A 27,971-nucleotide genomic window follows, 5' to 3' on the forward strand; every position below is an offset into this window, starting at 1 on the left:
CATAGAGCGGTGCCATGCTGAGAAATGGGGAAAATACTTGCTGGCATTGGATCAGTCTAAGGCTTTTAACCGGGTAAATCATTAGTACCTATGGGCCCTACTTGAAAGGTATGGTTTTCCAATCAGGGTGGTGAATTAGCTCAGAGCAATATACAGTCATGCCGAGAGCTTCCCGCTTGTTAATGGTTGGGTGGGTCCTACTTTTGAGGTGAGCTCTGGAGTTCATCAGGTTTGTCCCCTGAGCCCCCTCCTTTATGTATTCACGATTGACCCCTTCATAAGAAGGGTAGAGAATGGTATGGTGGGAGGGGTGCAGCTGAGCCCAGAGTTCCCTTTTAATGTGGTGGCTTACGCAGATGATGTCAGAGTGGTTCTGTCATCAGTAGCAGAGGCACGTGACGTGGAAGAGCTCATCTGTTAATACTCTGTTGCCTTGTGCTCTAGGATAAACCAAGAGAGGTGTGAACCTCTCTGGATGGGCGAAGAAGGGAAAGAATTTTCGCCTCCCCAAAGCCAGTCCTCAGATAAAGACTCTAGGTATTTATTTTGACCATGGCGATTATGCCACTATAAATTGGGTGAGGTGTCTGGAGAATGCTGCCAAGAAAGTGGAGTGCTGGAAGAGATGTAAATTCTCTTTCAGGGAAAGGGAGGACTTGTGCAAAACTTACTTGATCCCGTTATTTTTATATGTCAGCTATGTGTGCTCTTTGCCTCAATCTTTATGGGTCAGATTGAACTCCTTGTTTTTCCTTTTATTTTGGGGAAACAGGATGAATCTAATCAAGAAAAGTATTACTTACAAATCGAAGAAAGATGGAGGGGCTGGCATGGTCAACCCTATAGTCTTTTTTGTTACAACTTTTTTAAAACTTAAACTTGGGAGTTTATTGTTAGAAACTCCTCCTCGATGGTTAAGTGGATTTGAGGTCTTGGTGTCCCCTTTCTTCAAACTTTGGTTAGGTAGTGGCCAAGTGAAAAATCCTCAAATTCGGAAAGGGTATCTTCCGATCTATGTTGTCCAGAGCTTGAAAGTGACAAAGCGTTGGGGTCTGGAAGTGGGGGAAGTCAAAAGCATTTCCAGGAAGGAGTTGGGGGAGAGGATTCTGCGAACCCATTTTCATGTTCCACTGTCACTAAGGGATTTCCCAAGTGATGTTGCATCTGCTGGATTAGCTCTCATAAATTCAGAGAGGATACCGTTGAAGTTTAGAGACATTGCTTGGCTTTCTTTCCATGGGAAGCTTTACGTAAAGGGGAACATGATGTGGAGAAATGCCAATGATCGCGGTTGTCCAAGGGAGGTGGAGACAATGGACCATTTCTTGATCAAGTGCCCCTTTAATGTAAAAATTTACAAGAGAGTTTCAGTAGCCTTGGGTATCTCGTGCCTTTTGGGGCTTAGTTACCCAGAGTGGGCTTATGGAGCATTCAAAAGATACAGTATGGTATATTTGACCACAATTTATTTAGTCAGTTTAGTAGTTAGATATCACACACGGTGTCAGGTTTCCCTAAGAAATAAAATCCTTCCTTGTGAAGTGGTTGTGGATTTAATTCTGCACAAGGTGGAGAGGATGATGGATCTAGACAGGAAAAGGGTGGATGCTGTCAGGTGGTCCAATTGGTGGGGCCACCAGAAACCCCCTTGAGTGGGTGGCAGAAATCCTTTTTTAAAGTCTAGCTGGAACTTTTTCTATCCTTCCACATCTCGTAGATTTTTGTGATATGATCATTTCATGGAACAGGTTTTGCATAGATCTAGAAAGCTTTGCTCAGTTTCCTTTACAAAATGTGTAAATAGTGGAATGATAATAATATGAAGTTTTGGTTTGTTTGTTTTTTGTACATATTTCTTTACTTTGATTATTTTTCTTGGTATATTGCGGATTGCATTTAATTTATGTTATATTATGTATCATGATGTGATATATTATTTATTTGTTTATTAATTTATTGTATTTTATTGTATTATATTGTAAATGTTGTAATATAAGTTGAAAGTTCAATAAATGGGAGCATTCTCTCTCCGCTCTGGGCCCCACAGCAGCTGCACTGCCTGCATCTATGGTAGCTATGCCCTTGTATATAACACATGTAACTGTGGCAGGGAAGGTGGCCCTTCTCAGCTCTGGGTCCCATAGCAGCTGCACTCCCTGCACCTATGGTAGCTATACCCTGTACATAACACATATAACTGTGACAGGGAAGGTGGCCCTTCTCAGCTCTGGGTCCCATAGCAGCTGCACTCCCTGCACCTATGGTAGCTACGCCCTTGGCGTAAGTTCTCTCTCTCTGAAGGCCCTATTTAAAAATGAATACTATGTGTTTATCCATTTTTTCTTATAGTAAAAGGTGCATAAGCACCTTTCAGTCATCTACAAATCCAGATAGCAGTTTGTCATATTTTAGTAAGCAGCACTTGGCTGCCATGTCCCATGCATGCAAACAGTATGGGCTTTGTATTTAATAACAAGCAGTGTCTGTGACTTACTGCTCGTTGTGAAGATCCATACTCTCCAGGTAATCTTGGCATTCATCTGTGTTGGTGAATTGTAATGTCCCAGTGGGTCGCCAGCATCTGGGATATTACTCAATGCAGCCCTGTCTCTTGGTCCCACTCTCTACCCCTTTCCTCCTACTCTCCACTCTCCTACCTACTACTCTCTGCGCCCTACCTTCTGCTGCTCATTGAGTCTCCCCTCTCCCTTCTGCTGATCTTCTTCACTCGTCGGCGGATGGATGGCAGAAAAAAATGCGGCCTGGGAAAGTAACACTACCATTCGCTGCAGGGCAAGGCATAATTAGATACCAGCAGCAGTTAGCCAAATAGCGTGGTGAGCAGCAATGAGAGCAGCCGCTATATTGCTCCTTTTTTTGTTAAATGGGGCCCTAAGTCTCTATACCAAGAGACAATGATCAGGGCCGTTTTAACAGCAGTGTAGGCCCCTGGGCAAAGCAATGCACTGGGGCTCCTAGCCATCCTCCAGCAGTAGGAGTGGCGGGTGCTATCAGCGGCAGTTTTGATGTCCCACGGATGGTAGGGGGTGTTCTCTCTTCCGCTCAGCATGTAGGACCTGGAGCAGTCATTTCTACTAATTACTTCTTTACTGCACAGATGGTGGGAGATGGGGTGGGAGGGGGAACACTAAACTGTAGAAGGGAGCATTGTGCTGAATGAAAGGTCCCCGGTACATGACTTCCAGGTTGGTAGGGGGTGTTTAATATGCAGGGAAGGGGTGGATAGTGGAGTTGGTTTAATATTATATTATAAAATTATATTATAATTTTCCAGTGGGAGGGCAGCATGTTCCAGGAAAAAACATTCAATGGTATAAAAAACTAGAGAGTCCCATCTTTCAGGAAGTACTGGAGACTTGGGGATCACAGTTCAGGAGCCAGAGCAATCCACCAACGAAAATATAAAACTACATACCAGGTGTGTGGAGCTGGAGCAGGGACCAGCTGCTGGAAGGCTGATGCAGAATCTCTGGTTCCGGGCATAGTAGAGACAAGTTCCCAGTGTCAACCTGAAAGGGAAGAGTCACAGCTTTTGGAATATACCCTCAGAACAACTCAGACAGAACCTGAGATATCTGGCTGGGAAGAGCAATTAACAGGCTTGGATGGGGACCACTGCTTTGAAGTCAGATATCTCTGGTTCCCCCAGGGACGATTTTCAAAAATCTGGTACCGCTCGGAAAAGGGGACCCTCAGCTATCAGCCTAGGGCCCTAATACTCCTAGGACCCTTGGGCAACTGCCCATTGAGCCCGTATGAAAAGACAGCCCTGACAGCGATCCTGTTCTGCTGTTATCTTACAAGGTTTATGTGTACTACAGTATATTTCAATAAATTGTTTTTGAACGCTGAAAAATTAAAGTGGAATTTACACAAATGTACACTTATCTATTTATTTTTTATTAACGTTAAGTAACATTTTTGTGTTATCCATGTATTGGTTCTCTTTAACGTGTAATTTTTTAAATACATTCTTTTGCCTGTGGTAATCCAAGGCATAACTTCCCACATTCCACTGAATCCCATAAGGATGGAAAGTAGATGATAATGATGTCATATATGCATCCCAAACTGACAAGCAGACTAGATGTCTTTCAGCTGTTTTTGTTATAAGCTACATCCTAAATTAAATTAGCGCCATCTATTATTCCTGCACTCTGTCTGAATCCGCAAAGGAAAAAGAGACAGGTCATTTCCTTCCATTCTCCATACCAATCTATATTTTCCTGTGTAAATGTGTGAATTTGATGAGCTTTTAAATATACTGTATGCTGAAGGAGGGGAACATGAAAGTCTGAACGCCAGTCCTGAAATTTACTGATGCCACCTAAACTTAGAAGGATTTACCGTCCACTTAATGGAAAATTATCAGTCATTTTTACAGTTCATTTCATTCAGATTTGCAGCTGTAAAATTGTTGACATAGGTTTCTGGGTTATTAGAATTAAGATTTATGACAACTATAGAGTATTTGAAATACATACATTCAGCTATATATGTGCATTATATATATATATATATATATATATATATATATATATATATATATATATATATATATATATATATATATATATATATCTATATATATCTTGTGTTGGGTCCGGCACTCCAATAACTAAGAACAATGTGTCCCTGGTGCCTTCACTGTCCACACGGGTAGATACAATAAAGCGCTGTGCGGCACTCAGGTTTGAAGGAATAGTCACCACACTCTGCCTTTCTTCAACGTTTCAATTTTTACTCAAAAAATTGTCATCAGGAAGCAAACAATAAAAGAAAAACACTCACCTTATATCCCCCACCATTGTGCTCGTGTGTCACGCCCGCCCAGCGAGGTCCGTCCGGCGCCTGCGGCGCTGTATGATGATGTCATTGCGTATTGCGTGATGCACGTCCAAGTGAACCCATCACCAAGACAACCCGGTGACACTCTCCTGTATGCGCATAAACAATACCAGATGCTAATACCAGCATGTTAAATACAGTAAAAAACACTAAAAGACATAACAACAAGAACATAATTACGAGCTGGAAGAAAAAGGAGTGTGAGAGGAAGGAGATATGTTAGTAGCAGAGCCGGCCCTAACCAATATGATGCCCTAGGCAAGATTTTGGCTGGTGCCCCCTAGCACCACCACTGGTTCCGCCTCTGACCTTGCACCTCTTTCCCAGCACCATCACCCCTCACCAATAGCAGTCCTTATTTTGGTGTTTGTACCCCCTATATTTTAAATAGGAACAGTTCGCACATTTGGCGCTCAGCCCAAAAAGGGGTGTGTTTTTGCTGGCAAGGGGCATGGCCACACAATAGTAACCCCAATTACGCCACACAGTACTGCAACTTTATTCACATTTGATCATGCGAAAGTGTCCATAATTCATATTACATCCCACAGTAGTATCACTTTACCTTATAAACGTTACTCCTCACAGTAGAGCCCCTTATTCACATTACATCACACTGAATTGCTCCTTATTCACATTACACCATACCCTATTGCTCTTTATTCACATTAGACAACACAGTAGTGCCCTTTCTATACGCAACGCCACATAGTAGAGCACCTTAGACACATAATGCCACAGAGTAATGCCCTTTACACATATAAGACACATTATTCATGTCCTTGTAAACATAATGCGCCTTACACATTATGACAACCTTTATTAATGCACTTTTACACATAATGTCCCTTACACATATGCCGCACATTATTAATGCCCTTATACACATAATGACACACATAGTGCCCCTTACACATATGTTGCATATTATTAATGCATTTTTACATGACACACATAATGCTCCTTACACATATTCCAAACACTATTGCACAACCAACCCACTCACATGCACACAGCACTCACACTGCCACTAACACTGTGACCTCTACCTCTGCTTGGATACAGATGTGTCCTCATAAATCTTGCTTCAATGCTAACGTCTGGCACCTTTTTTATGAAAATGCATCTTATTTGCATTGCTATGTGGCTCGGATGCACAAGCAGCTTCTGCTGATTAAAATGATATGCAGCATGCCTATATACTGTGTGAGACTGTGGCTGTATCTGCACATAAAATGCTACAAACAGAATATAGGCATGCCGCATATCGTTTTAATCAGCAGAAGCTGCTGATGCCCCATGGTATATCAGATGCCCTAGGCAATTGCCTAGTTTGCCTATGCCTATGGCCGGCTCTGGTTAGTAGTCATAATGCCCGGCATCACTGTGCGAAATGAACAGATAATAACGTTCATCGCCCTTGTCACTGACAGGGATAGTAGAGCTAACAATGCTCAATTGCAGATTGCTGGAGGTCTACTCCTGGATAATGGATACACTGTATAAGGGACTGGATAGTTGAAGAAAGGCAGAGTGTGGTGACTATTCCTTCATACCTGAGTGCCGCACAGTGCTTTATTGTGTGTATATATATATATATATATATATATATATATATGTGTGTGTGTGTAAAAAAAAAAAAAAGGGGAAATTGGCGCCCAGGGATTAGTATAACCCGTAGAATGTACAGAACCCTATGGGTTTCACAAATGTTACTGAGTTTAAAACAAAAGCATGAACTGTTCCTTCATAAAAGTTTATTAAAATTTACAAAAACAAAATGACATGTCCATCATGTTACATAGACATTATGATGTAATTTCTCTTATAATGATCCATCAATGAAGTTGTGGAGGAATGTAGACAATTTTAAACAATATCTTAAATCCTTCCTCATAGGATAAAAACCCTACTGTGTGTGTATATATAGAAGGGAGGGGATGAGGGTGAGTAGCGACCACGGTGTCAATAAATAAGGTAAAAAATTGCCAGTAATATTTGAAAAGCTATTTATTACCATAAAATCAAAACATATAAGAGACACATAAAAATTGGGACAATAACATATACACAGCTGAACTAAAAGCACCAAATGAATATAAGAACAAATAAAAAGTTTCCTTATGTTAGAGTGAGGTAGGTAAAGGTCACCCAACGTGTTTCGTCTGATGAGACTTCTTCAAAGGGTAGGGACAAAATGAACCTGGGTAGCTATTTATAGCCATATCCCTTAATGGGAGGGTAGTGACATCATTAGGAGTCATGTGATCTAATTAACTAACATATACTTTAACAATATAAATATATATAGAAGCAATGTTTTCAGGTTGGTAGGGATTGAATGCAAATAAAAATAGGCTTCCAAGATCGGGCGTATTAGGGCATTTCCAGCGTGGTTTGACTGTAATGACGTTGCGCCTTCCAGGTTATTACTCCAAGTCGCGACATTATTTTATACTCTTATTTTACTTTATGTGAAGTGGTGGTTAGTCTGGAAAGACAATCGTATGGGGGGTAGTGAACAGGTGGGGGAAGGAGTGAATTGTGCACTTGGGGGGGGATGAGGGGAGTGAAATGTGCACGAGGGGGGGAGGGTTTGTTGGAAGACAGGAGGGAGAACATTATAGGAGTTTTAGTACCGTATTTTATAAAAATGGGCGATCTCGTAACTGTCATTGAATCCTTTCAGCTGTAGTGTCTGCAATTGAAATATCCAAAACATCTCGCGACGTGATAATTTGTTAGCGAGATCCCTTCCTCTGTCTCCTAGTTTCACCAGTTCGATGGCCTTAAAAGTCAGGGTTTCCGGATTAGAGTTATGCGTAAGGATGAAATGTTTAGACACAGCATGGCGTTCCACTTTATTCTTAATGTTTCTTACGTGTTCTTGTATCCTTAGCTTCAAGGCTCTCTTTGTCTTCCCTATATATATTTGCCGCAGTCACATTCCAGAAGGTATACAACTGATTGGGTATTGCAGTTCATGTGGTCTTTGATTTCGTATTCCTTTTTCTTTTCCATATCAGTAAACGTTTTCCTGTTGGGATGTAAATACCTGCATACGTTGCATCGCCCGCATTTGTAAGATCCCACACATTTGGGCCATGTGTGGTCTTTTTCTTGGTTTGCCTTCACCATACTTGGGTCTATCAGGTCCTTCAAGTTTCGTGATTTTTTAAAAACTATTTTGGGATGAGGAGGGAGGATTTCTTTAAAGATAGGATCCATCAGTAAAATTCTCCAATGGTTCCTAAAAGATTCTCGGATGGACTTTTCGTGTCGGTTAAAAGTTGTTATAAATGCTGTAGAGTCTTTTGGTTTCTCCCTTGTTTTGTATTCCAACATCTTTGTTCTGTCAGCTTCATTTGTTCTGGTGATGGCTTCTTTCAGAATGGTATCCGGATATTCCTTTCGTTTGAATCTGTCCCTGTACATTTCCAGCTGTATCTGGCAGTCCTCTGGTTTACTGCAATTTTTTTTTATTTTGCTGAATTGGGAGAAGGGGACATTGTTCTTCCAACTTTTGAGGTGGTTACTCTTGTAGTGGAGATAACTATTGGTATCCACTTGTTTAACAAAGTTTTTTGTCGTGATTTTCCCATTCTCTCCTGTAAGAACCAAATTCAGAAACTCAATGTGTTCTCTACTCGTGTTGAATGTAAAAGTGAGATTCATCACATTGGTGTTGATATGTTTATAAAATCGGTTAAAACATTCCATACCTCCATCCCAGATTATTAAAATGTCATCTATGTACCTTCGATAAAAGATGATGTTGTTGTTAAAAGCTTGATGATCATATATAAAAACTTTTTCCCAACTGCCCATAAAATGGTTTGCAAAACTGGGCGCAAAAATTGTGCCTATTGCGGTGCCGCACTGTTGTAGGTAAAACTGATCCAAGAACTTAAAATAATTATGATGAAGAATAATGTCACAAAAAAAATCTTTATGGTTATCTGTTAATGTAGTATCGTTGTCCAGATATTCCTTGCAAGCCGTCACTCCCTTGTCATGCTCGATACATGTGTAGAGAGATTGAACATGTATTGCAACCCACATGTATGAGTCCTTCTATTCAGTATCTTTTAGAAGGTTTAGTACTGACGTTGTTCCTTAAGGTATGATGGGAGATCCTTTACGTATGGTTTTAAAGACATCTGCATATTCCGATAAATTAGAGGTAAGTGAGTCTATACCCGCCACAATTGGTCTTCCGGGCGGGTTATCCAAGCTTTTATGTATTTTGGGTAGAAAGTAAAAAATGTGGGTAGTGGGTTCTGATCTCATTAAAAATTGATACTCCTCTTTGGTAATGATCCCTGTTCTTAGACCATGTAGTAGGAGCGTCCTTAGTTCTTCAATGTATTCATCCTTTGGGTCTCCTGTTAACTTTTTATAAGATTCTCCATCTGACAGCAGTCTCTCTGCCTCTATGATGTACTTGTCCTGATCCATGATGACCCCCCCCCCCCCTTTGTCAGCTTGTTTTATAATAATTCCTTTATTCTTTTGTAGGTTTTTCAGGGCCTCACTTTCTCTGTTTGTAATATTCTTCTCCTTTATTTTCTCTTGGTCTATATCACACAGGTCCTTCTTCGCTAATTCATAAAACATGCTAATGTTGCTTCCCTTGAACTCCAGGGGGTAGTAATTAGAAGTTGGTTTAAGACCTGATTTAGAGCAGCTCTCATAGTTCGTTATGATTGCATCCTCTTTCTTTAGAAAGTATCTTTTTAATGTCAGTTTCCTAACAAATTTGTTCAGATTGATGAATGTCTCAAACTTATTAAGACCTCCTGTTGGTGCAAAGGATTGTCCTTTGTCTAAAAGGGATATTTCCGGTTCTGTTAAATTATGTTGGGATAAATTAAAAATGCCTTTATCTCTTGGATTAGTTATTGTTGCTGCAATGTTCTTTTTTTGTTTTCCCTCCCTCCTGCCTCCTCGGGATCCTCTTCTTCTGTAAAACTCCTTTTTAGGGGCGATGCATGTCGTATGTCCTCTCTCACTGAGTACCTTGTGGGGTTCTTTGGTCTTGCGCCCATTCGTTGGGATCAAAAATCCTGATCACTATTTGAGCCACGTCTGTAGTGCCGTGAATCTGTTAGACGTCTTGATACTGCCGGTTGGAGTGTCTCCATTTTTGTTCTGTACAGTGTTTGTCCTTGTGGTTATCGTTTTCCAATTTCCTCCGTCCGTCCTCTGATTAGAGTGTTCATTTGATCTGAATCTGCTCCAATTCTTCACTCTCCCTTGCTTGTAGTCATTCTTGTCCCTTAAAAACTTATTTTCCTTCTCTTTAATAACCTCTTCCTCTATGTGTTTCATCTTCTTATTTAGAACTCTTTCGTTGACTTTGTAGTCCTCCTTGTCTTTGAAAGATTCTAGCTCTCTTTCTTTAGTCTTGATTTCCATCTCTATGGATGAGAGAGATTTTTTCTTTTCATCGACAAGGAGTTTCATAAGGTCTATAAAACAGGTGTGTAATATTTTGTCCCACTTCTCTATGAATGCCCCTTCCTGCTTGCCAAATGTGGGTTGTTTAAGTAGTCTAAGTCCCCTTGGAACCCTATCCACTGATATGTAGTGCTCTAGGACCTTAATATCCCACCAAGTTTTGACTTCTTTGGTACGGAGTCTTTCTATTCCCCAGAATAGATCATCTAGATCACATGGTTGGGTTGGTTCATTTGCAGTAAGACTTACATTAAAAATCTTTTTACACCACACATTTCTTTTACTGGTATGTTCTATGTTCCTCAATGCATCCGGAAAGTATTTACAGTGCTTCACTTTTTCCACATTTTGTTATGTTATAGCCTTATTCCAAAATCAAATAAATTAATTTTTTCCCTCAAAATTCTACACACATTACCCCATAATGACAACGTGAAAAAAGTTTTTTTGAGATTTTTGCAACTTTATTAAAAATAGAAAACTAAGAAGTCACATGTACATAAGTATTCACAGCCTTGCCATGATGCTCAAAATTGAGCTCAGTGCATCCTGTTTTCACTGATCATCCTTGAGATGTTCCTACAGCTTAATTGGAGTCAACGGGGTTTATTTACTAATATTTGTGTTTGTGCCGTTTTTAGGGAGTTTGATCTCGAATTTTATCGGACGTATTTTACTGCAACTTTTTGAATCCAGCTACGGTAATTTACTAAGCTGCCGAGTTTTCTATTTTCATTTTTTCCAATGTCGATGTGATTCGTATTGTCGGGCAGTGTTTTACGGGAGTGATTAGTAAAACACTGCCGGACATAACACAATGAATCCCGGCCAGATCAGTGAGATCCGTGCACGGCTTCATTGTGAATATTCTATTAAGTGATGAAAGGGTTAAAAAAATAAATAAAAAAAATTGCGTAGGGTCCCCCCTCCTATGCGTAACCAGCCTCGGGCTCTTTGAGCCGGTCCTGGTTGTAAAAATACAGGGAAAAAATTGTGTAGGGTTCCCCCATATTTAAACAACCTGCACTGGGCTCTGCGTCCGGTCCTGGTTCAAAAAACCCATAGGGGTCCCCCATATTTTTTAAACCAGCACCGGGCTCCACTAGCCAGAGAGATAATGACACAGCTGGGGAACACTGTTATACTGGTCCATGCGACTGTGGCATTACACCCCCCCAACTAGTCACCCCGAGCCGGGGTACGTTGGAGGAGTGGTGACCCGTTAAATCATGGGGTCCCCCCCTCCAGCCACCCAGGGACCAGGGGTGAAGCCCGAGGCTGCCCCCCCATCTGTGGGAGGTGGATGGGAGGCTGATAGCCTTTGTGTAAATTAAAGAATATTTTTGTAGAACTACAAGTCCCAGCAAGCCTCCCCGCATTGGTTATAATGGAGCGCCGCTACCCTACATTGTAACCAGTGCGCTCCTCCTGATTGACAGTGGAGGAGCGCACAGCCAATCAGAAGAGTGCCATGACGTGGCGCTCCCTGATTGGCTGGTGGGACCTTCCCTGAGAGAAGTCATGGGGGGTCCCGCCAGTAGGGGAAAGGGCTTCCATGTGTAAACATGGAACCCCTTTAAGTGCGTAGTTCGGGTTATTTGTTTTTTTATATTAAACAAGTTCCTGGATTACAAAGTTAAAGAAGAGGACTGATCTACAGTGGATTGTTTGTAAGTATAATTTTATCTTTATGGGTAATCCATGGATTCTACTGGACAAGGGGACGCAAATCGCAGTGTTGGAGGTAGGTAAGTATGTGAGTGTGTGTAAATAAAGTTGTACTGTCACGGTGTGTGTGTAGTGTTTTTTTGGGGGTATTTTTTTGTAGTAGAACTACAGGTACCAGTGGGCCCGTTATTTTTCCGCATGCTGGTACTTGTGGTTCTCCAAGTACCAGCTTGCTGGGACTTGTAGTTCTTCTACAAAAAAAAAACATTATTCTTTATTTTTACACAAAAGCTATCAGCCTCCCATCCACTGCTGTGCCATTATCTCTCTGACTAGTGGAGCCCGGTGCTGGTTGTTTAAATATGGGGGAACCCTACACAATTTTTTTCCTGTATTTTTAAAACCAGGACCGGCTCAAAGCGCCTGAGGCTGGTTACGCATAGGAGGGGGGAACCCACGCAATAGTTTGTTTAAATTTTAACGGAAAGAGACCCTTTCCCACAGATAAGCATGCACGGATCTCACTGATCCGTGCATGACTATCCAAACACGCCAGGAAAAAGCAGGTCTATTTTTTTTGCTGCTTTTTTTTCCGATCAGCAAAAAAATACAACCGCAATTGAACATTCAGGGACTAACACCAAAATTCGAATGAATAGTAAATTCCCGTGTTGTATGAACAAACAGCCGCATTTGACCGATGGTCTATTCATTCGTATTTCTGATCACTGCCGTGAAAACCATTACGAATAGCCCAAACACTGCCGAGATTTTAACTTAGTAATTTCCTGTGTTGACACTTAGAAAAAAAAAATCAAATTCGGACAAAATCGGGACTTTGGTAAATAAACCCCCACCTGTGGTAAAATCAGTTGATTGGACATGATTTGGAAAGGCACATACCTGTCTATATAAGGTCCCACACTTGACAGTGCATGTCTGAGCACAAACCAAGCATGAAGTCAAAAGAATTGTCTGTAGATATCCGAGACAGGATTGTCTTGAGGCACAAATCCGGGAAAGGGTACGGAAATATATCTGCTGCTTTGCAGGTCCCAATGAGCACAGTGGCATCCATCATCCATAAATGGAAGAAGTTCGGAACCCCCAGGACTCTTCCTAGAACTGGCTGGCCGTCTGAACTGAGCGATCCCAGGAGAAGAGCCCTAGTCAGGTAGTTGACTAAGAACCCAATCATCACTCAGTCAGAACTACAGCATTTCTCTGTGGAGAGAAGAGAACCTTCCAGAAGGAAAACTTTCTCTGCAGCAATCCACCAATCAGGCCTGTATGGTAGAGTGGCCAGACGGAAGCCATTCCTTAGTAAGAAGCACATGGCAGCCGCCTAGAGTTTGCCTAAATGCATCTGAAGGACTCTCAGACCATGAGAAACAAAATTCTCCGGTCTGATGAGACAAAGACTCTTTGGCATGAATGCCAGGTGTTATGTTTGGAGGGAACCAGGCACTGCTCATCACCAGGCCAATACAAGCCCTACAGTGAAGCATGGTGGTGGCAGCGTCATGCTGTAGGGATGTTTTTCAGCAGCAGGAACTGGGAGACTAGTCAGGATAGAGAGAAAGATGAGTGCAGCATCCTGGATGAAAATCTGCTCCAGAGCGCTCTTGACCTCAGACTGGGGCAACGGTTCATCTTTCAGCAGGACAACAACCCTAAGCACACAGCCTAGATATCAAAAGAGTGGATTAATGACAACTCTGTGAATGTCTTTGAGTGGCCCAGTCAGAGTCCAGACTTGAATCCGATTGAACATCTCTGGAGAGATCTGAAAATGGCTGTGCACCGACGCTTCCCATCCAACCTGATGCAGCTTGAGAGGTGCTGCAAAGAGGAATGGCCAAAACTGCCCAAAGATAAGTGTGCCACGCTTGTGGCGTCATATTCAAAAAGACTTGAGACTGTAATTGCTGCCAAAGGTGCATCAACAAAGTATTGAGCAAAGGCTGTGAATACTTATGTACATGTGAATTCTTAGTTTTTTATTTTTAATAACTTTGCAACAATCTCAAAAACACTTTTTTGACATTGTCATTATGGGATATTGTGTGTAGAATTTTGAGGGAGAAAAATGAATTGATTCCATTTTGTCATAAGCAGGGGTGTATCTAGGGGTCCGAGTGCCCCTGGCAAAGTAAGGGGCTGGCGCCCCCCCTACACACATTTGGAATAAGGTGTGAGTATTGGAAATGGGGCATGGTCTTGTGGGGGAAGGGAGTGGACACAATAGTACTTCCAATTCAATTATGCCACACAGTAGTGTCCCTCATTCACATTATACCGCACAGTAGTGTCTCGTATTCACGTTACACCATCCCTCCCGCCTAACCCACCTTTCCCACAGCCTGACCTTAACCCCCCCCAAAAAAAAAAGCCTCTTCAGTGGTGCCTAACCCTAACCCACCCTTCCTAATCTCCCTCCCTGCAGCCTAACCCTAGCTCTCCCGCCCTCGCAGCCTAACCCTAGCCCTCCCACGTGGCTTGCCAGTGGAGACTTTGGCACCAACTTGATCCGGATTTTGGCATTCTGCATCGCTATCTATGTTGGGATGCCAGCATCAGCATTGCGAGCAGTTTCGGGATGCTGGCGTCAGCTTTCCGACCGCCGGGATGTCAAACGCCGGCATCTTGACTGCATCCCGAATTAAGTGCTAATGAGATGCTGTGAGATGAGCCTCAAATGGACCCAGCCATTAACCAAACACCATTAGTTGGATGGTAGAAGTGCTTCCTGTTAGAAGAAACATCAGGGTGCCATCACTTCCAAGATAAAATTATCAATTATACAAGTAACTGATCTACATTTCCTTGAACATGGCCTTGAAATAGGTAAGATATGTATTTTCTTTATTACACTCAACAAGTTCAAGTTTTCGCTTACTTACTACTTACTTACATCTAACATGCATGAAAATCGTGTAGTTTTCCAGGTACGGTCCCTTCTCCCAAACACGGACACTTTTTTATTATCTTCAACAACTAATAGATCTGTAGCACTGTGCTATACAACAATTGCTGTGTACCAGCGGTGCAAGTATGCAGGTACGCTTGGGCACGGAGTACCCTTAAGAAGTTTGCAGCGGGTACACAGTACCACCTTCCACACACTTTGCCATTGCCACAATTATAATGCGCCACAAAGCAACAAGACCGTGGTGCTCGGCAGCATGACGGCTCCTCCCACTTTGTCAGGGTTACTGGGAGTGCAACAGTTGCTGAATTTTCCTGTTATAATGGAGGCATTACTATATATTGTTATTGAGGCATTACTATAAATTGTTATTAAATTGGGGGCATTACTATATATTTCTATTATACTGGAGGCATCACTATATATTTCTAGTATACTGGAGGCATTACTATATATTTTTAGCCTTGCCTCCAGAATACCAAAAAAAAGGGGCTATGTCATGTGGCCACGCCGCTAGTGTCATGTAGCCACTCCCACTAGCAGCATATGACCACGCCCCATCACAACACATGACTACGCCCATTTTTCGGCACTCAGTACCCATAAGAAAATATTTCTACTTGCACCACTGCTGTGTACCTGGTAGAGTCTCTTACTGCCGGCGCAGCGCCGGTGTCCGTCAGCACCGCACTGCACTAGTGATCAGACTAGTGTCCGGCAGCACCGCACTTGTAATCAGACTCACATTAAACTACAGTTCCCAGCAGCCCTTGCTGCCGGGAGCTCCCAGCAACAAGTGCTGCTGGGAGCTGTCGTTTATTTTGAGTCTGACTACAAGTGCGGTGCGGCCGGACACCAGCGCCACTCCAACAGTAACAGACTCTCACCAGGTACAGTCTGACAGTACTATTTTTCTATCCTTTGGCCGTGGATGGCACAGCCAGACGGCGCCCCCTCCTTGCCTGGCGCCCCTGGCGAGTGCCATCCTGGCCAATAGGTAGATACACCCCTGGTCATAAGGCTGTAACATGACAAAATGTGGAGAAAGTGAAGCATCCCCCACCTCCCTTTCCCTTCCCATTTCCATTTTGCCAGTTACCTACTGCCAGAGGCATCATCTTTCCAGTGATATTCTGGAAGATGGCAAATGCGCAGAAGATAGCAAAGGCACTGGCACAATGAGTCTTTGCTATGACTAAGTGGTGCCATATTTCTGAAAATATCACCTGATAAAAATGGTGCTGTATTAAACATTACATAGGGAGAGCACTGCTATTTGTCTTTTTGGAACTATTAACATAAACTATGTAATCCATTTGTGTACTGAGGGTCCCAGTTTCTAACCGTTATTAACATGCTATTATTTTCCCTTCTTTTTTACATATATCTTCTGAGGATATAGGCGAGGACGTGACTTCAAGGGATTGTACTAGAGCTGCATGTATACAGATCTCCTCAGTTACACAAATGAAATAACTAGCACTATATGTGAATCTCTTAAAATGTGTCAGCAATTAATTAATACACATGTGCTCCTCAAATACGAGATCAGAAAAACACGCCCTGTTAGGAGTACACTGTTATAGGCAACCAATATTGGCAAGCATTCGGAAACCTCACTCTATAAATTATGTGTTTGCACCTGCTCTGAAGAGGGAAATCTTAATTATGGCCACACTGTATGCAGAGATCAACTCAGCCGTTGTATTCTTTCTAAAACTGTTGACAAAATAACACATCTGAATGACACGCATTAACAACATACTGTATATGAATATTTACACTCTACTGACCCAGTGTTATCCAACTACAGTATTTTGCCTTGCATGTGTAACCAATCAACAGACATCACACTGGTAATATGCATATGTGTCCACAGTTGATGCTAGTAGATAACACCATTATCTCATACAACCATGCCAACATCACAACGGCCCCTTATGACACATCAGCAAATTGAGTAGTCATTGCCACTGTAGCTCCTGCCAAATGTTTCCTGAAATGATCCCGTTCTCTAACTACAGTAGCAGCAGCTGCCAAAAAGCTTTTTTTGCAATGCAATTGAATCATGTCATTGCATGTTAGTTTTTATATTCTGATCACCTCAATGTACAGTGCTGTGTAATATGTTGGTAAATAAAGGATAATAATAATAATAATAATGTTTTGTCAATATATTTCATAAATCCAGATAGAACAGTTTATCAGTTGGATCATAAATATAAGTGCAATGGCATCATTGGGGTCAGTGATTCCCAGTATGCCAAATAGACCCCTTCAGCATGCAAATAGGGTCTGCACCCCCCTAATTCTTAGTGTAGTTGGTATACAGTGTATACAGGACAATGCATTTTTGCATATCTGTTCATTCCATTGATCAGTATTTCATCATTGTATTTGTTTTATGTTTTGGTCTCCTCTTTTAAACATTTTTAATATTTTATAAAAATACTTCAAATAATGATATGTTTTATCCTGAATAAAATATTATTCATTATTACTACAGTATACTTTTACTTTAGAAACCACCTGTTATATTTACTATACAATCCTTGAACAAATCATATAATACCATTGTACAGTTCAGTTTCTTGCCTACAGTATATAACTATGAATATATGAATAAAAGGGAGAGGTTTCCATGACAACGGAAGTATAAAGCGTGTACATGCTTTCAAATGGCATAAAAGTAACGGTTTACATTGAGTAGAGAATTTTGTTTATGACATAAAACATTTATTGTTTATGAATAGATTCAGAGCAGGCAGTTTCTCAAAAAGGTACTCCAGCTGACCTTATACAGTGAGAGAGGTAAGATATGGGGGCATATTCATTATCCTTTATTTGTCACAATTTCTACACTCCCCATACTGAAGAAATTGGGACATTCATCAGACTCCGAAAAAATGCTTTATTTTCGAAGTTTGAAAGTGAAACTGTTCGCCATCCTGAGAAGAGAACAGCCCCCGAATCTCTTCAGAAGCTGCCATTTACACAACAGCTTGTGCAGCAGAGAGGGCCGCAGCTGGCAGCTGTAAGGTAGCGGAAGGGGAGGAGGAAGGGGGGGGGGGGGTTTGGTTGGGTAACTGCAGTGCTCCCTTCTGAAATGGCTATCCAGAGGGGAAAAGTATCACTTTCTGACAAAACTGACTTCACACAAAGGGGTACATTTACTAACATTCGTAATTTCCGAAAATAGGTCAAAGTTCAATCACGAATGACATCGACAGTGTAAAACTGCAACTTTTTGAATTTATTACGATGGATTTACTAAGCTGTCGTATTCGTGTTTTTCTTTTCTTCCGATGTCGATGTCATTCGTTTTTTTTTACCTAATTTTACGGCAGTGATTAGCAAAACACTGCCGTTTTTTTTTACAATCAATCTCGGCCGGATCTGTGTGATCCGTGCTGGGGTTCTTTTTTTTTTTTATTTTTAATTAAACAATGTAAAATCCCCCAAAAAAATGCGTGGGGTCCCCCCTCCTAAGCATAACCAGCCTCGGGCTCTTTGAGCCGATCCTGGTTGCAGAAATATGGGAAAAAAAATGACAGGGGTTCCCCCATATTTAAGCAACCAGCATCGGGCTCTGGTCCTGGTCCCAAAAATACGGGGGACAAAAAGAGTAGGGGTCCCCCGTATTTTTAAAACCAGCACCGGGCTCCACTAGCTGGACAGATAATGCCACAGCCGGGGGTCACTTTTATATAGTGCCCTGCGGCCGTGGCATCAAAAATCCAACTAGTCACCCCTGGCCGGGGTACCCTGGGGGAGTGGGGACCCCTTCAATCAAGGGGTCCCCCCCCCCAGCCACCCAAGGGCCAGGGGTGAAGCCCGAGGCTGTCCCCCCCCATCCAATGGGCTGCGGATGGGAGGGCTGATAGCCTTTGTTGTAAAATAAAAGATATTGTTTTTAGTAGCAGTACTACAAGTCCCAGCAAGCCTCCCCCGCATGCTGGTACTTGGAGAACCACAAGTACCAGCATGCGGCGGAAAAACGGGCCCGCTGGTACCTGTAGTACTACCACTAAAAAAATACCCAAAAAAACACAAGACACACACACCGTGAAAGTATAATTTTATTACATACATACACACATACATACATACATACATACATACTTACCTTATGTTCCCACGCAGGTCGGTCCTCTTCTCCAGTAGAATCCAAGGGGTACCTGTTGAAGAAATTCTACTCACCAGATCCAGTGGTCCAGGCTCCTCGGCAAATCCAGGGATAATCCACGTACTTGAATAAAACAAAAAAACGGTTGCCCGACCACGAACTGAAAGGTGACCCATGTTTGCACATGGGTCACCTTTCCACGAATGCCAGAAACCCACTTTGCCTTCTGGCTAAGTGGGTTTCTTCAGCCAATCAGGGAGTGCCACGTTGTAGCACTCTCCTGATCAGCTGTGTGCTCCTGTCCTCACTGACAGGCGGCACACGGCAGTGTTACAATGTAGCGCCTATGCGCTACATTGTAACCAATGATGGGAACTTTCTGCTCAGCGGTGACGTCACTTTAGGTCAACCGCAGGGCAGAAAGTTCCCATCATTGGTTACAATGTAGCGCATAGGCGCTACATTGTAACACTGCCGTGTGCCGCCTGTCAGTGAGGACAGGAGCACACAGCTGATCAGGAGAGTGCTACAACGTGGCACTCCCTGATTGGCTGAAGAAACCCACTTAGCCAGAAGGCAAAGTGGGTTTCTGGCATTCGTGGAAAGGTGACCCATGTGCAAACATGGGTCACCTTTCAGTTCGTGGTCGGGCAACCGTTTTTTTGTTTTATTCAAGTACGTGGATTATCCCTGGATTTGCCGAGGAGCCTGGACCACTGGATCTGGTGAGTAGAATTTCTTCAACAGGTACCCCTTGGATTCTACTGGAGAAGAGGACCGACCTGCGTGGGAACATAAGGTAAGTATGTATGTATGTGTGTATGTATGTAATAAAATTATACTTTCACGGTGTGTGTGTCTTGTGTTTTTTTGGGTATTTTTTTAGTGGTAGTACTACAGGTACCAGCGGGCCCGTTTTTCCGCCGCATGCTGGTACTTGTGGTTCTCCAAGTACCAGCATGCGGGGGAGGCTTGCTGGGACTTGTAGTACTGCTACTAAAAACAATATCTTTTATTTTACAACAAAGGCTATCAGCCCTCCCATCCGCAGCCCATTGGATGGGGGGGGGGGACAGCCTCGGGCTTCACCCCTGGCCCTTGGGTGGCTGGGGGGGGGGACCCCTTGATTGAAGGGGTTCCCACTCCCCCAGGGTACCCCGGCCAGGGGTGACTAGTTGGATTTTTGATGCCACGGCCGCAGGGCGCTGTATAAAAGTGACCCCCGGCTGTGGCATTATCTGTCCAGCTAGTGGAGCCCGGTGCTGGTTTTAAAAATACGGGGGACCCCTACTCTTTTTGTCCCCCGTATTTTTGGGACCAGGACCAGGCGCAGAGCCCGATGCTGGTTGCTTAAATATGGGGGAACCCCTGTCATTTTTTTTCACCATATTTCTGCAACCAGGATCGGCTCAAAGAGCCCGAGGCTGGTTATGCTTAGGAGGGGGGACCCCACGCAATTTTTTTTTAAAAAATAAGCACTTTCCCACCCCTTCCCACTGATATACATGCACGGATCTCATGGATCCGTGCATGCCTATCCAATCACGAATAAAAAAAAAAGGTCTGTTTTTTTTTAGCACTTTTTTACGAGTTGTAATTTTTCACGGCAGTGTTTGTTCTTTTTTGGCTTTGCACTTCTTAGTAAATGACCGAGATTCATACTTAAACAGCCGCGTTTTGACCGATGGTGTATTCATTCGTAATTTTTTACCTGAACTTGCAAAAAATTACGAATGCCCTCATCACTGCCGTGATTAGTGTTTAGTAAATGACCGAGATTAACCGAGATGACACTTTGAAGAAAAAACGGCATCTCGGTCAAAATCGGGAGCTTAGTAAATATACCCCAAAGTCTACTTTTCTGGGAATGATAATTTTAAGATGGGGCCATAATGAATCATGAAAAAATGGCAAGAGAATGCATTTAGAATTTAAACTAAAAATTCTCATTGCACAATTTTTTCAGGACGAATATGCCCTATGGTGAGAGAGAGGTATTTCTGTGGGTGAGGTATGCTGTGTGGGAGTGGTGGTGAGTGAGGGAGGGGGGGGGGGGGGGACAGTGGATAAAAGTGAATGGTTATGTGTCCTTCCAAATGCTTAGTAAAATAAAGTGTAGCATGCACTTGCTCGGGGTGCCAGGGATCCATGCTACACCTCTGGTAGGTACCACATGGTATTTTAAACTTAAAATTCTGCTTTATATTACTATTAATGCAATAAAGCATATGTTTGCGGTCAACTTTTGTCCAAATATATATTATGCCCCATGTTGGGCACAACGACTTCCAGCTTATCGGGGGTCACAACTGGTAATGGTTCTCCTTGTGATCATGGAAGCGGATCTTGCCTATGATGATCTTTGAGAGCCTGATATATCCTGCTGTTAGCTGGAAACCTGCTCCAAACTAATGAAGTTTTCTTATTGGCTACCCAGTGGATTTTGCACACATCAGACTATACAGCGATGCCACAGTTGTGTGAGTAGCACACGCAATACTCTTTTGCTATTTAACACATCATACAGAATATAGGTTATTAGGATGTGGTTGGAGTTGCAGTGATAGCCCTTTATGGTAATGCAGTAGGAGGCTTCTATTACAAGCAGTAGTGACCTGACCGGCGACCTAGGAGGCAGCATCAGATCACAGACTCACCACTGGGCAGAAGCTAGGAAATCACTGTGCAACCACAGAGATCCCTGGCCTCTTCCTTCCCCCTAAATTGCAGCAAAATGCCTTCGTTTTGGGAAACAGAGGCCATTGATGCCCCCACCCTTCCCCCCCAGATGGCAGCAGACTGTCAATCACTGACAGCCTGCTGCTGTCCTGCTATCTACATTGCAGGATACATTTGCGCAGGTGCAGAATTGGTCCTGCGCATGCGCAAAGTACCGATAAGCATTAGAAGCAGCAAGAACCGGACCTGAATTAGGTCCATTGCTAATACATTTAGGGGGTCATTCCGAGTTGTTCGCTCGCTAGCAGTTTTTAGCAGCCGTGCAAACACTATGCCACCGCCCTCTGGGAGTGTATTTTAGCTTAGCAAAAGAGCGAACGATTGCATCGCAGAACGGCTACAAAAACATATTGTGCAGTTTCTGAGTAGCTTCAGACCTACTCAGCGCTTGCGATCACTCAGACCATTCAGTTCCGGATTTGACGTCACAAACACGCCCTGCGTTCGCCCAGCCACACCTGCGTTTTTTTGAGCACTCCCTGAAAACGGTCAGTTGACACCCTGAAACACCCACTTCATGTCAATCACTCTGCGGTGGCCATTGCGACTGAAATGCTTTGCTAGATCTTGTGTGAAAATACATCAGCCGTTGTGAAAGTACGTTGCGCGTGCGCACTGCGCCGCATACGCATGCACAGAAGTGCCATTTTTTTACCTAATCGCAGCGCAGCGAACATTTTCAGCTAGCGATCAACTCGGAATGACCCCCATAGCCCTTACTTTTACACTAAGCTTCTCATCACTTCAAAACCTGGTTACACCACTGTCCAATCTGTGACAACCCTTTCGGATCATCTCATTTTTGCTGTCTGGACAAGGAAACTGAAGAGACTTATGGGAAAGCATTCCAAGAACACTACTGCATCATTGCTCCACCACTGACTTGTTCCAGCCCTGGAGATTACAAGTAACCATTTTTATTCTAAACACTTCATAAACTTGTATTTCAGTGTATTTTGAAGAGTGAATGAGTTGAATGGAATATGAACCAGCATGGATTTTCCCTGCAGACACATAGGAGTAGTGCACTTTGCGCAAACCAGAGAAATCATTTTCTCAAACATAGAAAAATAGTTATGCAGATTATTTAATCTGTAGACTCCAAGATGTTGAGAAACCAGTTTTTTTGCTTTGCCTGCACAATGCTCCTATTGTCTTATCGCACTTTCATTTGTCACAATTCGGAAGACAGATAATTATTAAGATACTATAACAACAATATAATTCACAGAAGAAAAAAGCATTAATAAAACATTGTTACATGGTTTTGAAACAACAGCTTTCTCCGTGACTGAAGTCTTCCGGTATGCGGTGTGCACTCTGTCCCTGTCTTGTGTGTTCTCTGTGACTGGAGACTTCTGGTATGCAGTGTATGCTCAGTTCCTGTCTTGTGTGTTTTCTGTGACTGGAGTCTTCCGGTATGCAGTGAGTGATTTGTCCCTGTCTTTTGTGTGCGCTCTGTGACTGTAGTCTACCAGGATGCAGTGTGCGTTCTGTCCCTGTTTTGTGGGTGCTCTGTGACTGTAGTCTTCCGGAATGTGGTGTACACTCTGTCCCTGTCTTGTGTGTTCTCTGTGACTGGAGTCTTCCCCGGTATGCAGTGTGTGTTCTGTCCCCGTCTTTTGTGTGCTCTGTGCCTGGAGTCTTCCGGTATGCGGTGTGCACTCTGTCCCTGTCTTGTGTGTTCTCTGTGACTGGAGACTTCTGGTATGCAGTGTGTGTTCTGTCCCTGTCTTGGGTGTTCTCTGTGACTGGGGTCTTCCGGTATGCAGTGTGTGTTCTGTCCCTGTCTTTTGTGTTCTCTGTTTCTGGGGTCTTCCGGTATGCAGTGTGTGTTCTGTCCTCGTCTTTTGTGTGCTCTGTAACTGGAGTCTTCCGGTATGCAGTGTGTGTGTTCTGTCCCTGTCTTTTGTGTTCTCTGTGTCTGGGGTCTTCCGGTATGCAGTGTGTGTTCTGTCCCTGTCTTGTGTGTTCTCTGTGACTGGAGTCTTCAGGTATGCAGTGTGTGTTCTGTCTCTTGTGTGCTCTGTAACTGGAGTCTTCCGGTAAGCGAGGTGCACTCTGTCCCTGTCTTTTGTGTGCTCTATGACTGGAGTCTTCCCCGGTATGCAGTGTGTGTTCTGTCCCTGTATTGTGTGTTCTCTGTGTCTGGGGTCTTCCGGTATGCAGTGTGTGTTCTGTCCCTGTCTTTTGTGTTCTTTGTGTCTGGGGTCTTCCGGTATGCAGTGTGTGTTCTGTCCTCGTCTTTTGTGTGCTCTGTGACTGGAGTCTTCCGGTATGCAGTATGTGTTCTGTCCCTGTCTTGTGTGTTCTCTGTGTCTGGGGTCTTCCGGTATGCAGTGTGTGGTCTGTCCCTGTCTTGTGTGTTCTCTGTGACTGGAGTCTTCCGGTATGCAATGTGTGTTCTGTCCCTGTCTTTTGTGTGCTCTGTAACTGGAGTCTTCCGGTATGCGAGGTGCACTCTGTCCCTGTCTTTTGTGTGCTCTGTGACTGGAGTCTTCCCCGGTATGCAGTGTGTGTTCTGTCCCTGTCTTGTGTGTTCTCTGTGTCTGGGGTCTTCCGGTATGCAGTATGTGTTCTGTCCCTGTCTTGTGTGTTCTCTGTGTCTGGGGTCTTCCGGTATGCAGTATGTGTTCTGTCCCTGTCTTGTGTGTTCTCTGTGTCTGGGGTCTTCCGGTATGCAGTGTGTGTTCTGTCTCTGTCTTTTGTGTGCTCTGTAACTGGAGTCTTCCGGTAAGCGAGGTGCACTCTGTCCCTGTCTTTTGTGTGCTCTGTGACTGGAGTCTTCCCCGGTATGCAGTGTGTGTTCTGTCCCTGTATTGTGTGTTCTCTATGTCTGGGGTCTTCCGGTATGCAGTGTGTGTTCTGTCCCTGTCTTTTGTGTTCTCTGTGTCTGGGGTCTTCCGGTATGCAGTGTGTGTTCTGTCCTCGTCTTTTGTGTGCTCTGTGACTGGAGTCTTCCGGTATGCAGTGTGTGGTCTGTCCCTGAATTGTGTGTTCTCTGTGACTGGAGTCTTCCGGTATGCAGTGTGTGTTCTGTCCCTGTCTTTTGTGTGCTCTGTAACTGGAGTCTTCCGGTATGCGAGGTGCACTCTGTCCCTGTCTTTTGTGTGCTCTGTGACTGGAGTCTTCCCCGGTATGCAGTGTGTGTTCTGTCCCTGTCTTGTGTGTTCTCTGTGTCTGGGGTCTTCCGGTATGCAGTATGTGTTCTGTCCCTGTCTTGTGTGTTCTCTGTGTCTGGGGTCTTCCGGTATGCAGTATGTGTTCTGTCCCTGTCTTGTGTGTTCTCTGTGTCTGGGGTCTTCCGGTATGCAGTGTGTGTTCTGTCTCTGTCTTTTGTGTGCTCTGTAACTGGAGTCTTCCGGTAAGCGAGGTGCACTCTGTCCCTGTCTTTTGTGTGCTCTGTGACTGGAGTCTTCCCCGGTATGCAGTGTGTGTTCTGTCCCTGTATTGTGTGTTCTCTATGTCTGGGGTCTTCCGGTATGCAGTGTGTGTTCTGTCCCTGTCTTTTGTGTTCTCTGTGTCTGGGGTCTTCCGGTATGCAGTGTGTGTTCTGTCCTCGTCTTTTGTGTTCTCTGTGACTGGAGTCTTCCGGTATGCAGTGTGTGTTCTGTCCCTGTCTTGTGTGTTCTCTGTGTCTGGGGTCTTCCGGTATGCAGTGTTTGGTCTGTCCCTGTCTTGTGTGTTCTCTGTGACTGGAGTCTTCCGGTATGCAGTGTGTGTTCTGTCCCTGTCTTGTGTGTTCTCTGTGTCTGGGGTCTTCTGGTATGCAGTGTGTGTTCTGTCCCTGTCTTGTGTGTTCTCTGTGTCTGGGGTCTTCCGGTATGCAGTGTTTGGTCTGTCCCTGTCTTGTGTGTTCTCTGTGACTGGAGTCTTCCGGTATGCAGTGTGTGTTCTGTCCCTGTCTTTTGTGTGCTCTGTAACTGGAGTCTTCCGGTATGCGAGGTGCACTCTGTCCCTGTCTTTTGTGTGCTCTGTGACTGGAGTCTTCCCCGGTATGCAGTGTGTGTTCTGTCCCTGTCTTGTGTGTTCTCTGTGTCTGGGGGTCTTCCGGTATGCAGTATGTGTTCTGTCCCTGTCTTGTGTGTGCTCTGTGACTGTAGTCTTCCGGTATGTGGTGTGTGCTCTGTCCCTGTCTTTTGTGTGCTCTGTTCCTGTCTTGTGTGTTCTCTGTGACTGGAGTCTTCCCCGGTATTCAGTGTGTGTTCTGTCCCTGTCTCTGTGTGCTCTGTGATTGGAGTCTTCCCCGGTATGCAGTGTGTGTTCTGTCCCCATCTATTGTGCTCTGTGACTGTAGTCTTCCAGTATGCAGTGTGTGTTCTGTCCCTGTCTTTTGTGTGCTCTGTGACTGGAATCATCCGGTATGCAGTGTGTGTTCCGTCCCTGTCTTTTGTGTGCTCTGTGACTGGAGTCTTCCGGTATGCGGTGTGCACTCTGTCCCTGTCTTTTGTGTGCTCTGTGACTGGGGTCTTCCGGTATGCAGTATGTGTTCTGTCCCTGTCTTTTGTGTGCTCTGTGACTGGAATCATCCGGTATGCAGTGTGCAGTCTGTCCCTGTCTTTTGTGTACTCTGTGACTGGGGTCTTCCGGTATGCTGTGTGTGTTCTGTCCCTGTCTTTTGTGTGCTCTGTGACTGTAGTCTTCCGGTATGTGGTGTGTTCTGTCCCTGTCTTGTGTGTTCTCTGTGACTGGAGTCTTCCGGTATGCAGTGTGTGTTCTGTCCCTGTCTTTTGTGTGCTCTGTGACTGGGGTCTCCCGGTATGCAGTATGTGTTCTGTCCCTGTCTTTTGTGTGCTCTGTGACTGTAGTCTTCCGGTATGCGGTATGTGTTCTGTCCCTGTCTTTTGTGTGCTCTGTGACTGGAGTCTTCCGGTATGTAGTGTGTGTTCTGTCCTTTTCTTGTGTGCTCTGTGACTGGAGTCTTCCGGTATGCAGTGTGTGTTCTGTCCCTGTCTTTTGTGTGCTCTGTGACTGGGGTCTTCCGGTATGCAGTGTGTGTTCTTTCCCTGTCTTTTGTGTACTCTGTGACTGGAGTCTTCCGCTATGTTGTGTGCACTCTGTCCCTGTCTTTTGTGTGCTCTGTGACTGGAGTCTTCCCCGGTATGCAGTGTGTGTTCTGTTCCCATCTTGTGTGCTCTGTGACTGGAGTCTTCCGGTATGCAGTGTGTGTTCTGTCCCCGTCTTTTGTGTGCTCTGTGACTGGAGTCTTCCGGTATGCAGTGTGTGCTCTGTTCCTGTCTTGTGTGTTCTCTGTGTCTGGAGTCTTCCGGTATGCAGTGTGCACTCTGTCCCCGTCTTTTGTGTGCTCTGTGACTGGGGTCTTCCGGTATGCAGTGTGTGTTCTGTCCCTGTCTTTTGTGTGCTCTGTGACTGGAGTCTTCCAGTATGCAGTGTGTGTTCTGTCACTGTCTTGTGTGTGCTCTGTGACTGGAGTCTTCCGGTATGCAGTGTGTGTTCTGTCCCTGTCTTTTGTGTGCTCTGTGACTGGGGTCTTCCGGTATGCAGTGTGTGTTCTTTCCCTGTCTTTTGTGTACTCTGTGACTGGAGTCTTCCGCTATGTTGTGTGCACTCTGTCCCTGTCTTTTGTGTGCTCTGTGACTGGAGTCTTCCCCGGTATGCAGTGTGTGTTCTGTTCCCATCTTGTGTGCTCTGTGACTGGAGTCTTCCGGTATGCAGTGTGTGTTCTGTCCCCGTCTTTTGTGTGCTCTGTGACTGGAGTCTTCCGGTATGCAGTGTGTGCTCTGTTCCTGTCTTGTGTGTTCTCTGTGTCTGGAGTCTTCCGGTATGCAGTGTGCACTCTGTCCCCGTCTTTTGTGTGCTCTGTGACTGGGGTCTTCCGGTATGCAGTGTGTGTTCTGTCCCTGTCTTTTGTGTGCTCTGTGACTGGAGTCTTCCAGTATGCAGTGTGTGTTCTGTCACTGTCTTGTGTGTGCTCTGTGACTGGAGTCTTCCGGTATGCAGTGTGTGTTCTGTCCCTGTCTTTTGTGTGCTCTGTGACTGGGGTCTTCCGGTATGCAGTGTGTGTTCTTTCCCTGTCTTTTGTGTGCTCTGTGACTGGAGTCTTCCCCCGTATGCAGTGTTTGTTCTGTTCCCGTCTTGTGTGCTCTGTGACTGGAGTCTTCCGGTATGCAGTGTGTGTTCTGTCCCTGTCTTTTGTGTGCTCTGTGACTTGAGTCTTCC

This window comes from Pseudophryne corroboree, chromosome 6 (assembly GCF_028390025.1).
Source record: "Pseudophryne corroboree isolate aPseCor3 chromosome 6, aPseCor3.hap2, whole genome shotgun sequence".
In the NCBI taxonomy this organism is placed as follows: domain Eukaryota; kingdom Metazoa; phylum Chordata; class Amphibia; order Anura; family Myobatrachidae; genus Pseudophryne; species Pseudophryne corroboree.